Source organism: Mytilus californianus, unplaced genomic scaffold, assembly GCF_021869535.1.
Source record: "Mytilus californianus isolate M0D057914Y unplaced genomic scaffold, xbMytCali1.0.p SCAF_26, whole genome shotgun sequence".
NCBI classification, from domain to species: Eukaryota; Metazoa; Mollusca; class Bivalvia; order Mytilida; family Mytilidae; genus Mytilus; species Mytilus californianus.
Genome location: NW_026262675.1, coordinates 4,122,931 through 4,132,242, shown reverse-complemented (window position 1 = coordinate 4,132,242; position 9,312 = coordinate 4,122,931). Strand labels below are relative to the sequence as shown.

The following is a 9,312-nucleotide window of genomic DNA, read 5'->3' as shown; positions in this document are numbered from 1 at the left end:
AAGTTTCTAAGTGCAATCTCAGTGCCTCATGACCGGCATTCCGTTGCACAATTTTGTTTTGATTGACAACAGGGTAGGTCGGTCTACTTCCGGGGAAGAATAAAGGCTAGAATTTAGGCAATTTACTCTATGTACCGACGCCAGATTACATTTAAATCAATCAAAATTTTTACAGAAATTCAAGCTAGAAAGCCTACCCATTCAAATAAATCTACATTCAGTTACAGAACTTGTGTAATAATAAAACTACACCATTTTAAATAAAAGTTACATATTTTTTTTAAGAACTACATTCGTGGGTACCGGACTGGTTGCCGTAACTGGGATCCTATTCCTGTCAGACTTTAATTTTTTTTCCAGACTTTAAATTGCACTTTTAAAATAAAGATATACATCTCAGTAGTTATTGTGTAAAGTTTCAATAGATTTGATCCAACAGTTACAGAGTTATTGATCCTTATCTATGACATCTCAAATACCAGAAAATTGATCGGATAAAATCATAAATTCATGAAGAAAATATGCTTAAAATCAGCAAAACTTTTTTATTTTAAAAGATATTTACATTCTGTAAATTGCACATGGTAGATAAATTCATTTTTGATATGGAATTTTAGTTAAAAAAAAATTATGCTGAAAAAAAATTAATTATAATTATTTTTTTAATTAAAAAAAAAATCTTATAAAAATTACATATGCAAAGAAGCATACCCCATAACAAGGGTATAAATCATGAGACTTAGTCTTCAAACAGTCAGCTAAGTTCATTTAATATACAATGGAAAAGGCTAGATGCAGAGAAGTTCTCACTTGTAGCTAAAACCAGTCAAGACGGCACCTCCTACCATTTAACAAATGTCGAGGGAAATCCTGGATCTGCCTGAATGCTTAATGCTACTGTGCGTTGTTATACTTGTGACTGCTCTAAATGTCCCACTAGTTCATACGTGTGTGGTGGTGGACACTCAACTTTTGGTGGCTCATAGGAGATCCATGTACTTGGGTCCAAACAAGTTAACCAACCTGAATATGGATAACAAAGACAAGTTAATAATGCAGGAACTTTTAAAAATGAAACTTAGCGAATAAGCATTAATGAAAATGAAATTTAATCATAACACTCAAAAAGGTGAATCTGTTAACAGAGAACTAAGTGTTTCCTTACCAAAGAATATGAACTTTTCTAGAAATTTGAAGGGAGGGAGGGCATCATCATTAATTCACACTTTGAATAATGGTACACTTATTCCTTGTGACAAAAAGCAGAATGTATTGGTTTTAAAATCTCAAAAGGTTCATCAAAACACTTCGACCAGATGTAAAGGGAGTGTGAACGGAACAAAGTAAACCAAAATACTCCAGAAAGGAAAAAGAAAAATTTACAACGCACTGGACAGAAGACTAAGGTTCATGTGGAAGAAAAGGATCGAAGTAAACGTACAGATAGATATAAAAAAGGGCAACCTGATCCAAAACTTGATGCTGCATTTGTAAAAGCATAATGGACGATCATTCATATGGTAGAGTAATACCTGCTAAGAAGAATATACATACCAGAAGCTGTTCTTCAAAAGTTCCAAAATCAAGGAAGATATAGCTGCATTCATCTACTGCTGAAAAAGATACAGACAAAATTAACGGTCCTTTTAAGGACCACCAAAATCTTTAAAAAGGAGTCTAAAATTGTTGTACATTCAGTTAAAATTGTTTATATAAGCTATAGCCTTACCTCTTATATATCTTCAAAAAAAATCCAGTCCCAAATCTTTAAAATTGGAGAGCCCCTGGCAAAATTTTCTGGGTTTACAAAATATTCTGTCGTTATTTATGTGATGCGGCTCTTCAGTAATGTGAGCCGCATTCCCACACAAAATTTTATGACACATAAAATGGCATAAAGTGTTTTATTTAAATTAATATTTAAAACTTATCAAAAACTAATTAAAAACCATAAAACTGAATCTATGGGCTTTTTTCTTTTTCCAGGTCCCCGAAATAGGATACTGGAAAGAAATAAGCCCATATTTTCCATCTTTTGTTGTCCCCTGATCCCATATAAGACATTTGTTATTTCTTGCCAGGTGGCTCTTTTCTAATATTCTTTGCTGATATTTTTCGAAAAATCCCTCCATTTTAACTTTCAAGTGTATGAATACATAATACCATCAAAATGACCTTACTGTAACCCCTTTTGAAACTTTAAATTGAAAAACAAACTTTTTAAAAATTTCATAAATTTAAATTTCAATTTAATTTAAAAAGTTTAATTCAAATTTTAAAAATAATTACACCATTGTTTTCCTTATTGAATTTTGAAGTTGCTGGCCAAATTTCATCTATGTAACTTCACAAATAAGCTTACAATTGCAGATTGAAGTGTTCAAAATATGCCCTCTGACAGGAACGGGGACCCAGTTATTTCCCCCATTGAAACGCATTGAAAATCTTAGTAAATAAATGGGGTGCTGTCCAATAAATAATTTTGATAGCCACCTTGGGACTTTTGTTTCACGTTAGGCATTTGTTTCGAAGTTTCTAAGTGCAATCTCAGTGCCTCATGACCGGCATTCCGTTGCACAATTTTGTTTTGATTGACAACAGGGTAGGTCGGTCTACTTCCGGGGAAGAATAAAGGCTAGAATTTAGGCAATTTACTCTATGTACCGACGCCAGATTACATTTAAATCAATCAAAATTTTTACAGAAATTCAAGCTAGAAAGCCTACCCATTCAAATAAATCTACATTCAGTTACAGAACTTGTGTAATAATAAAACTACACCATTTTAAATAAAAGTTATATATTTTTTTTAAGAACTACATTCGTGGGTACCGGACTGGTTGCCGTAACTGGGATCCTATTCCACTTGTGTTACGTCAAAGAGTTATCCATTATTCATAATTATAGAGATAAAACATATCACTAGAAAATAATACATCTTTATTACAAAATTCTATATCTGTTAAGTAAATGAAACTAAAATCATACACATGTAAACTATAAAAATATATGTATATCATAAACAAACAAAATTTCTCAATAATAGGCGATTAACTCCCTTATGTCACAATGAGATAGACCATGCAATTAATTAAACGCGGGACTCATAGGCGAGTGACAATTTTCAAAATGACGCTTAGTTAACGACTTTAATGCACCCACCTAACATACGGCTATATTATATATCATTCGAAAGCTTAGTACCTGTACTTTCATTTTTGCCCGGTCGTCAATAATTCGTACGGTGCAATTTTCGTTAAATCAAGGTCAAAGGTCTAAACTGAGCATTCCAAATGTTTGCTATAATTACACAAAATGCCATTTTCAGGTACTTGTATGGCATTTTATTCCCTAAAATTGATCTAAACCTTATAAAACAAATTACCATGATTTCAAATCAAGTGCAAACTTAAATGTTGATTGCACTATATTAACAAAAATTGCATTTCTTGAAAAAAAAACTTCCAAAAATGATAAAATTGCAATAAAATCTAAATATTTTCTGAAATTTGAATATTTGTATGTCAAAAATAGAATAGATTTATTGTTTATGGACCGAGGGAATTTTTTCATCATTTTAAACTGCAATTAATAAGATTTAGATCAAGATGCAGCCTTCTAATGAAGCTTTTGTAGTTGCCCCAAAAAACACCATCTGCAAATTGGGATCATTTAGCTTTTGTTTTTGCTAGATAATATTGCTAATATCGGCAGATAATGATCAACCATATTCAAAAAAAAGTTATGAAGAACTTTAAAGAACAAAAGAATTATATTTGGTAAAAATTAGTTTCCCGATGTGGAAAGACATGTTACGAAGATTATGCTCGTTCAATGTTCGAAAGAAAACTGTCTGTACCATGCGCCTTTTAATGTCAAATCCGGCAAATGTTAACCCATTATAATATACTTTGTAGGTTGTTTTATTAAATATGACTGAAAATCAATAATTCAGATTAATTAAGATTGAATAACCTTCATGAACAACTGTAATCACCATACTGGTTTATGTATTGTTCACACAATTCGGTATAGTGTTTTAAGAAGATTTGTTTGTCTGTCTTACTTTTTAACCATGGTCATGCTGTCATCTGTTTTTCTTCGACCATGGTTTGAGACTGCCTCCATATTTTTGTATCCCTTCTTTCAATCAAATAAAAGAAAACCATAAATTTCAAAGCTGAGCGAAAAAAGACAACAGAACTTAAAACTCAGATATTGATGCAAAAAATAAGTTAGTAAAACAACATAAATTACCGAACTCCAAGTGAAATTTCAAAACAGAAAGTCTTTTATCACATATCAAAACCAAAAGCTGAAACACACCAAACGATTGGAAAACAGTTGTGATAGACCTCGTAGTTCTCTCTCCATCTCTATCTATCTTTATATGATATAGCGGAAATGTAGGAATCATCTAGTCCTTACGTCTTTTTTTCTTTTGTTCTTTCCATTCACATATCCATATGTTAGACTCAAAATTGTAATGAGCAATATTCCTTCGACATTGCTTGGCAGAATTATTGAAGTTCAAAGTGCACATATGGAGATTATACGTGAAGGGATTTGTTTCATAATAGACATATTCAACAAGCGCTAAAACAGTAATCGCTTTAAATTCACCAGAACATACCTGCTTTCAAGCTATCTCATTAAGTTAGCCCTAATCTTATTAAAATGTAGTTCTCTGATTTCGTTATTCTCATGCGATATATCAGTAGGCGAGTCGTGATTGATCTTAATGTTAGTCAGATTGTTTAAACCCATGTTTTTAACACTTATACATAACATTTTGTACGATTTTGTTCATGTCAACTTATATCACTTATTATTGTTGTGAGATCTTTGCACCATTAGAAACTTGAACCGAAAAATATGAAAATAAAGTAAGAAAATCGCAAAAAGTCGCTGTCAGATCAATAACAGAGGGCTCAGTGTACAATAAATATCCACGAACATAATTTAAGATCAGATGACATAAAACCAATTAAAAAAACTGGATAAATTCAACCACATTTTTTTCCATTTCTCACAATTGTATAGATATTTTAGAACAAAATAACATCATTTTAACCATATGTATTCTTAATATACATGTACTATCTTTAATATGCCAATGATCAACCAATGCTTAAAAGATGATCTACTAAAAAAGTAGATCGTGCTCTTTTTTTTTAAATGCCTAAAATGAAAATATTATGTAGCAAATCGACATAGAAATTTTAATGCAAAATCATGGCCAATTAAATTTGAAATAAAAGTGGTTCAAATGCATCTATATTTTTGTTTCTATTAAGAAACTTTAATTGTAACATTTAGCTGAAGTAAACATCAACATTAACACTGCTGTGTTTGGTTAGAGGTTGCCTACTTTTACAAAAGGTGATCAGTGCTGATTGGTATATTTGTGTTGTGACACATACACAGTTACTTCGTCCTTGATACTAATAGCTATAACTAATGTATTGTTGTTGGGGATTGCCAGTTTTCCTTCGGAGGTCGGTGGTTCCTTGGGCATTCCATGGGCCTAAACCTTTTAAAACTGATCGCCGCAAAATACTTTAGAAGCCAAAAGTGCTAAACCGAAAATTGTGTCAAACACCAACAATCAATCAATCACCTTTAAATTAAAATGTATTTATATGTAAACTATTCAGGAAGTAAATTTGATTAATTGAAATGTATGTATTGTTATTGCGAATTGCTAGATTTCCCAATTCAAAAATTAATGTAAGTTAATATAATTGCGAGGGTCTCAATTTATTTACAAGAAATTACGTAGTTGGATAGGATTAAATATATTGGCCAGGCATGAAGAACATTTTAGTGGCTAGCTTATAATAGTTTTCACTTCCTCATTCAATGCAAGATGCAGTATAAGCAACCAAGAAAACATACAAATATTGAAATATTGAATTATCAAAGTTTCGCTCCCAAAGATTTCCCTAAATGCACGAATTTTCTGTGTATTCTATTCTTTCACATTTTTGCACTTTTAAAATTTGTGTTTTTCAACATAATATCGACTACATACAAATTGTTTTAACAAAGAACAGCTAAAAAAGCTATTTTCTTGCAGATGGCGGTATTTTGGGCAACTGCATGGTTGTTATAATTGGCTGTTTAATTAACAAGAAGCGTAATTGCAGTAATTTAATGATGTCAAAGACATCCTTAGCACTAAATGAAATATGTTATTTGGTTTTATGGTGAATACCAGTTGAATCACAGACATAAAATTTTATTTTCATGCATTTTTGTAATTTTCAATGGAATTTCTGGAAAACAGCGGTATTCATTAAAAATCCGACATTAATATTTCAAAGTGCTTTTGATAAGTTACTATTAACATCTGATCTAACAGATTTCCATATGTCCATACAAAATATAATTATTCAGAAGACAGAATATGCAAAAAATGCTGACTTCTTGTAAAATTAGAAGTTGTCCGTCCTTGACCTTTCGTTGTGATTTGACAGAAACTGCACCATACGAATTTTTGACGACCGGGCAAAAAAGGTAGTGCAGATGATGTGCTTTCGAATGGTATATGATTTAGCCGTATGTTAGGTGGGTGCATTAAAAATAAAATTTTATGGTTAATGTCACTCGCCTATCAAATCGTCATATTGAGAATGGGATTCAAAAAATAACTGAGTAGCATTATTATTCTGATAGTTTACGGACTTTGCTAAATTACATGCAACATGACTTGCATCTTTTACAGTGCTCGTCTTAGTATAATAATGAGCCATTCTCTCAGATTTCCAGCCTACATGGTTCATTACACCCTGTGTATTAGCATTGTTATCAGAAAGTGCAAGCATGATAGCACATCCAGCTCTCATGCTGTGTGGAGTTTCACCTTCAAAAATACCAAGTGTGATGAGATAACCCCTGAAACGCTCAAAGATAGAAGAATACGACACCTTATTTTCGAGCACTCTACCCGATTCTGTAATTATTCTGAATAAATAGCCAGTTTTCAGGGAAATTCCGTGATTTTTCATGAACGTATAATAAGATTCAAACCCAGAAACAGGACACACAATTTTATCGTCACATCTTTTCAGAACAAATGTGTTACATATATTTGATCCGCCACGCAATGTTTTCCCAAATGTGTGATTAAAAACAAAACCACTATCATCATCCAATTTCTTAACCTTTTTGTGATAAGACAATAGCTACATCACTCGTACTATCACCTGCAAAAAACTAATTTCAAAAGAGCTTGATCTCTTTGCAAACAAATTTTTCCCGCAAAGTAAGGTCAGATCTATTTAATTCCCTACTAATATAGACGGCTATCGAACTGACTTTGTTTATAAATATAGGTTTTGCTTGTTTTGGTACAATGTGGGCTCTAGCTTGTTCTTCCTGAACTGCTTTTAAATATGCTTTTACTGGTTCCGAAGCAGCTGGGTTGCCCACATTTAAAGCTGCATTCCAAGTTCTGCCTCTGCCGACGGATTCGAATATGTTAGTAAGATATGAAATTAGGTTCTCAACAGTTCCTGAAGCCAATCGAATAGGACAAAGACATCTTGTAACACCCTTTTTACCCAAATTGATGCACGATTTAATGTGAATTTTTGTTTTACCATTACTATCTTTCCAAACTAGAAATCTCTTAACATCGTGAAGAGAAACTGTATCAAGACATGGCTTATGAGTTAATATATCTAAAAAATCTAAAAAAACTTTCTTGAAAAGATTCTTTTCTTCTACGATGGGATGAATTTATTGACTGGTTATGGAAATGCATAATTCTGTCATCAATTCTTTTCAGATCAACAACCACAACCTGAAATATTTCATTATGAAAATGATAACCTATACGCAACTAAAGTCCACATCAAACCTCTATTATCTAAGATATAACCTTTTTTGGAGGGCACTTCAATGATTCCCTTCTGACCTTTAAATCCGAGAACAAAAGAAAATAATACATGGTGTTTTATAATAGGTAACCATATCGGTGCTTGATCCCACAAAGGTGCGATAAAAGTGCACTGTCTTACATGCTGTTCTTTCAAAAAAGCTAAAACCTGGAAAATAATGTTTATAGGCGGGTAAACGTAAAGATTCGTTTCTAATGAAACATCTTGTAAAAATAAATTTACACCTGCTGACAACGGAGAAGGTGCTAGAGTAAAATGTTTGAGTTTTTCACCTGACGTCGTCGTCATAGCATTTGAATCAAGTGACATTAGATCAACAGTATGTGGTCCGTAAGTACTTTCTAGTATGGACCAGCTTTCTAAGCTAAGTTTCGAATCAACTAAAGAGACTGATCGAGAGGGGGCATCCGCCTCATTGAGAGAAGATGGAATGTACTGTAAACGAAGATCGATATTATTTTCGCACACCAGCATAAATAAATCCTTCATGATGTCATTAAATAATTTGTCTCTACCTCCCTGATTTTCCCAATCGGCAATAACTGATTTATTATCCATTAAGATATCTAAACGATGATTGCACACGATGGAACCTAAAGATTTAATTGCTTTGATAATGGCATCTGCCTCTTTCAGGTGAATAGGACGCTCGTCATCATTTTCCCAAAAATCCACAAACTGCAAACCCTGTTTTTCCCCCGTAATAACTGAAACCCCATATTTGTATAATGAAGCGTCTGTTGCAATAGTCAGCTGCTTGTGTAATTCGAGTCTCCAAGGCGTTAAGCCCTTCCAATTATCTAAAAAATTCTAGTGTTCGATCTCCCTTTTCATGTCACCACTAATGTTTACATCACGTGAATTTTTAATGCCGCTTGAAATAGCTGCGTTGACCTCTCTGCAAAATAATTTTGCTGCCGGTATAGCTAAGTTCATTGACAAATGAAAACATTTTTGTTCTGAGTCAATAAAGAAACCTAAAAATTTTATTTTCTGGGAAGGGTTAAATCTACTTTTTTTAATGGATAGTGTGTAACCTAGTCTAGTAAGTAATTCCACTAAACTGATTGTGTTTATATTTCCATGAGGAAGGTGAGGCTTGTCAGATGCAATTAATAGCCGATCATCAATGTATTGTAAAGTCAAAATATCAAGCTTCCTGATGAATGACGTAACTTGCATACCAATGGATTGATAAATAAAAGCGGAAGCTTTTCAGCCGAAAGGGAGTACTGTATACGAAAAAACCCAGCTACCAAACTGAAAACCGCAAAAAGTTTCGGATTCCCTAGTAATCTTTACATGATCGTAGCCTGATTTGTCATCCAACGCTATCATCTCGACTCTTTTCGAAACCATTCGGGGTACATGTTTTAGATTTTCTAATTGAAATGGATTATCTTTGATC

At 32.8% G+C, this 9,312-nt stretch overlaps 1 long non-coding RNA gene across 1 annotated transcript; it reads right to left on the bottom strand.

Annotated features, from left to right (window-relative positions):
* Positions 1 to 654: 654 nt before the first annotated feature.
* On the bottom strand, positions 655 to 1,872 carry LOC127732739 (uncharacterized). Its single transcript, XR_007996411.1, has 2 exons — positions 1,555 to 1,872; positions 655 to 1,023 (listed from the first exon to the last, which is right to left on the bottom strand). It is a non-coding gene; the product is annotated as an uncharacterized LOC127732739 (long non-coding RNA).
* Between the last annotated feature and the right edge of the window lie 7,440 nt (positions 1,873 to 9,312).